The sequence below is a fragment of the Polypterus senegalus genome, chromosome 7 (genome assembly GCF_016835505.1).
Source record: "Polypterus senegalus isolate Bchr_013 chromosome 7, ASM1683550v1, whole genome shotgun sequence".
Lineage (NCBI taxonomy): Eukaryota > Metazoa > Chordata > Cladistia > Polypteriformes > Polypteridae > Polypterus > Polypterus senegalus.
In genome coordinates, this window is record NC_053160.1 from 23,828,754 (window position 1) to 23,834,753 (window position 6,000).

Sequence of the window (6,000 nt, forward strand, 5' to 3'; positions counted from 1 at the left end):
GTTAGAGGATCCGTACAGACTTTTTTCAAAACATGGCAGGATCTAATCAGTAATATTTTAAAATAAGTTTATAAAGCACAGAGAATTTATTAATTTAGGTATGTTTATAAGCCTTAAATTTTACACCGTTTGGCTTGCTCTCTCTATCAGGGGGTGGGGATCGATCTGTTCTTAACATAATTCTTTTTTTTTTTGTAAAAACTTGATTGCTATGCATGGATTGTAATAAAATTAATAAAAAAGAAAAGGAAAAAAAATGAATAAAGATTTATTAACAAAATTTTCACAAAATATTCTTCAAATCTCGTACTAAGAATATGTGTAAACAGATTTGGTAAATTGACACAAAAGCCATAAATAAATTAAATAATCAAAATGGTAAATCTACGGTTTTCATTAAAAAAAAACCTTTAAAATCGACCCCAAAGGTTAAAATCTGTAAAATTTCGGATGTCATTTTCTCTTCAAGTAATGATAAAAATGCGATCAGATCTTTATCGAAAAGCAATGCCGCACAAAATAAAATTTTAAATCAATTTTGGGGTTAAAGTCATAACAGCACCATTTGCATAATTGTAGACAAACTTGAAACTAATTTGAATTTCCCCTTGGGATTAATAAACTATCTATCTATCTATCTAATCTATCTATCTACTGAGATGAAAAGTAGAGGAGAAACAGAAATAGCTGAGAGATTTTCTTTTCTAAGTGATCTGCTATATACCAGTTCATCATCTACTAACATTAAAAGGTATTCTAAGTACTGTGAAAAGCAGACTGATGCTTACCCAGAGGACATCAACAGTAATTTCTCAGCTGAACTTCAGCAGTTTTATTTATATGTGCACGATAAGTTCAGTGCAACAGAAAATGTAAAAACAAGATTCAGTCATGCAGAACTTTATAAAATAATTTTAGAAGACAATATTGAGTGTGCTTTTCCAAATGTAGACATTGCCTTTCGTATATTTTTAACATTAATGGTCACAAACTGCATGCTCAGTTGAGCGCTCATTTTCTCGGTTGAAATATATTAAAAATTCCCTCAGAACAACTATGCATCAAGGCAGTCTGGATGCCTTATCTCTGTAATGTATAGAAGCAGATGTGTTACGTAAGATTGATTATGAAGATCTAATCAAAGAGTTTGCAAGGAAAAAAAGTAGGAGAAAATTATTAAGATAAAAATAAAATGAAGCATACAAAAATAAATATTATTTTCCTTCTTACTATAAGAATGTTTTGTTTAATTTCAAATTTTCAATAATAAAATAAAATTGTATTTTCGAGTTTGTTATTGTTTTAATATTTTGAATTACTAGTGTAAGGGGGCACCAAAATTACTTAGTGCTTAGGGCATCTAAGGGTCTTAATCCGGCCCTGCTGAGACCACTTGCACCAAGAATGCGCATAACGCTTTACAATTGTGCCAGTCACTCTCATAATGTTCAATCGCATGAGTGTCAGTCTCTCGTCATTTTGCTTTGCTCAGTCGCACTGAAGCCATAGTCTGGAGTGAAAAAGTCATTTAACGAACAAATGTTTGAGTCAAGCGTCAGGTGAAAGTAAGCCAACGTGAAAATTACAGCATTGACTTCTGGGAAGACAAAGTACAGAACATACTGTATTTGCATGTGGCGGACGACTTCAGAGTTTGTCTATCAATTTTCTACCCTGTGGTAGAAGGTAACATCACTTCAAGAGAGGCCCACAGAATTAACAAGCTATAATTAAAACGGCCATGGGACGCGCTCTGGACACCCTGGAGGCCGTAGCGATATAGAATTGAAACTAAATTAAGTGCCATATGAACAATACTGCACATCCTTTTCATTACACACTAACACTGAGGACTTTCAGCCAACGACTTATTCATGTAAAGTGTGTCTAGAAATGGTGTGGGCAGAGCTCATTTACACCATCAGCAATACGTCTGCATAATGCCTCACTGACAAGTCAAAAGTTTTTTCTGTTTTTAGTCAGCCCGGTGTGTTCCCAGACAATACTGTGTCTATATATATATATATATATATATATATATATATATATATATATATATATATATATATATATATATATATATATATATATATATATTTGCATCTATGTATTTATTTATTAAAAGAGCTTCTATAAAAAGCTAAACCCACCGCCTGGAAAGTTCTCTCTAATATAATCGAATTATGAAACTTTCAGCCAGAGATAATCCCACACATCTCACTTGCCAGATACACGGGGACGTAAACGAAAAAATGTGACGTAGTTCAGTTCTAAACGAAAACAGCCTGAAAACGTGTTTGACTTTCATGAGCTACAAGCATTTTGTGATAACAAATGAGATGTTTGGCGTCTCCCTATAGAGGGGTCGGTATTTTTGTCTCAATTCAAAGGGCAGCCTCTGGACAAAACGAGGTAGATGGCCTGATCATAAATCGACTGTTTGTAATCCTGCTTGTTCCTGCCTTGCGCAATATGCTGGCTGGGATTGGCTCCTCCATACCCCTGCGACTGGACTAAACGGGTTAAAATGATTATAATCCTGTAAATGATGTATAGTTAAGGCAAATGTAATTTATTACCGTTAACACTAGTTAAAAACGTACAATTAATGCATTCTGATCCAAAAACTAATAACCAGAGCACCCATAGCTGCATGCAGCCTTGCTTACAGTCATTCGAAGTTAAATTATTATTTTTCCATGTTTGCTTTGTCAGCATGTATAAGCCTGTCGTGTGTTTCCGTGTCCGCTAAAATAAGTTAATATCAACTTCCAAATATATGTTTCTTAACTAAAGCAATGTATCTGACACTTTTTACACCTGCTGCCGGTTTTGGTAACAACACTTAAGACAGTTAACAGGAGCGACTTCTTTTTAAAGACACGCATTGCGTATTTTTAAACTCATTGTTGTTTTATTTTCTGGCTTGTACCACAGTTCGACAGCTTGTTAAAAACAAAAAGTTGAATGCGTGGTACTGATCTACTGTTTCATTGAGGTTTTCCCAGTAAGTTTGTGAACGAGCTATCAGTTCAACAAGTTCCTGTTTCCTTCCTATTTTGCTGTGGCATTACATTCACACTAGAACTTATGTGCCTACTTTGCGCTCCCCATGCATTCTTAACAGGCGCGAGTGAGTGCTCGGTCCAACAAGCAATGATTTTCCGACGCAGAGGTCGCATTAAGCAGATCACAAATATAATGACGTCCTTATTTGGACAACTTACAGTGGGTATAAAACGTCTACATACACCTGACAAAAATTCGCAGATTTTGAGTAATAAAAAATGAAACCAAGATAAATCCTGTCAGAAATGAATCCACCTTTATTGCAAAATTGCAATCTATGCAAAGAAAATGAAAATACATCAGAAACTGTTTAGTGATAAATAAAAAAATAATTAATAACCTGATTGCATTAGCGTGCACACCCCCTAAACGAAGGGTCTCCAACACGTCGCTCGCGAACTCTCAACCCCTTTCCAAGTAGCTCGCCAAAGGGTTAATGAATCCTACATAAATTTGAAAACTTGATTAGTCAAAGTAGGGGTGGGCGATTTTTCCAAAAAATCATAGCACGATCCACAATCTAAATTGCAATCTATCTTTTCAATGTGGCATACACTTAAGAGAATATCCGGACTCAAACTCATCAAGACCTAAGTAACACTTTATTTTAAATATCAAACAAAGTTGAATTCAATTGTTCTCTCGTTCGCTAGCTAAGCAGAGTCAATCAGGAACACGCAGCGAAGTTAGCGAGTCAGTGAGGAAGGCCACGCCCCTCGGCCAGCTGCGAACTATGATACGTAGCGAAATGAGAGAAGTCTCAAAATCAACCGGAATGTTCAAGCAAATTATTGTAAAAAAAAAAAACGATCTAAATTCGTTAAATAGTTCTCTCGCTTAAAGTGGACAGACACACAGACAGACAGACATTGGATTTTAAATACAAGTAAACCTTCAAAATAATGTGCAGTTAAAGCCTCAACAGCATTCTCAGCATTTCTGGATTTCTGGAGCTTAGTAGAGCCAGATAACTATAAGTGGCTTCACTCCACCATACACCTCATGCAGTGCCAGTCATCTGACTAACTAAAAAACATGTCACTCATGCAACTGGACCTGTGAATAAAGTGAAACAGTGACATGGAACAAAATGACAAATGAATAAGTCATAGCTGTGTATTTGTAATTGCATTGTTTTGTTTTGACAGCATTCATGTTTTAATTTAACAGTGTGAGATACACTAGAAAATTCATACAGACATACAAAATGCACTTGCAGGTGAACTAAATATTTTTGTTATGTTTTAATGCAAAATGTGAGTTGTGGACACCAACATTTTATAAATGTTCAGGCAAAATACACTTATTCAGTTTGTTTTGGTTGAAATAAGCTATGAGAATAAACGTTAGAAAACAGGAGTAGATCTCTACCATTTTTATTTTGTAAAAGTAGCTCCCAGGGGAAAAAAAGGTTGGAGACCCCTGCCCTAAACTAATACTTAGTTGAAGCCCCTTTTGATTTTATTTCAGTACTCAGTCTTTTTGGGTGAGAGTTTATAAGTTTCGTACATCTGGACTTGGCAAATTTTGCCCACTCCTCCTTGCAAAACATTTCCAGATCTGTCAAACTTTGAGGGCATCCCATTGGCACATCTCTCTTGAGGTCACCTCACAGATTTTCAATTGGATTAAGGTCTGGGCTCTGGCTGGGCCGTTCCAGAACATTGATCCTCCTTTGATGAAGCCATTGCTTTGTTGATTTTGATATATACTTTGGGTCATTGTCATGCTGAACGGTGAAGTTCCTGTTCATCTTCAGCTTTCTAGAAAATCCTGAAGGTTTTGTGCGAAATATAGACCTGATACTAGGAGCTATTTGATTCCATCTACCTTGATTAAAGCCTCAGTTCCAGCTAAAGAAAAGCAGCCCTAAAGCATGATACTGCCTCCACTTTGGAATTATAGCCAAAACCTTGGTCTCTTCAGACAACCATAATAAATTTTTCCACGTGTTTGTGGCAGACTGGGTATACCTTTTTGCAAAGTTTAGCGGGACTTCTGTGTTTTTTCTTTGTTAGAAAAGGCTTACATCTTGCTACCCTATCCCACAACCCAGGCATATGAAGAATACAACTGATTGTTGTCAAATGTAGGGAACAACCAGCACTTGCCAAGAAATCCTGCAGCTCCTTTAATGTTGCTGTAGGCCTCTTGGTGGCCTCTTTGACCAGTTTTCTTCTTGTCTTCTCATCAGTCTTGGAGGGATGTCTTGATCTTGGTAGAGTCACTGTTGAGTCATATTTTATCCACTTGTTGATGACTGTCTTCACCGTTCTCCACGGGATGTTTAATACTTTTTGTACCCCTTTCAATGATGAGATCCCATTCATGTTTGAAAAGCTCTTTGCGGGCCATGGCTTTCAGAGTGTGTTGTAACCAAGAGGATATCAGAATAATCCTACAGGAACAGCCAAACTCTACGTGAGCTTGATCAGAGCCACTATAATTGATATCAGATGTGTATTAACTACTATTTGAGATGAGACTTATTGTGATTGGTTGATTCTGAATAAAGCCACATCCTTGATTATTAAAAGGTGTATGCACCAGGAGCCTCATGTATAAACAGTGCGTACGTACAAAAATGTTGCGTTAGCCCGTTTCCACGCTCAAACCACGATGTATAAAACCTAATCTTGGCGTAAAGCCGCACACATTTTCACGCTAGCTAAAACCCTGGCTCCAAAATGTTTCCAGGGCATGATCCAACCTGCGAACGTTGCAACCAAGTCCCAGCCTCACTAGGTCACATGTTCTGGTCCTGCACCAAATTAACATTATTCTGGACAAACATTTTTAATTACCTTTCAGATAGCCTTGGACTCACAATCCCTCCTAACCCATTAACAGCTGTGTTTTGTGTTCTTCCAGATGGGTTTAAAGCAGAGAAAGACAAACAAATTGTGATTACATTCACTACACTTTTGGCAC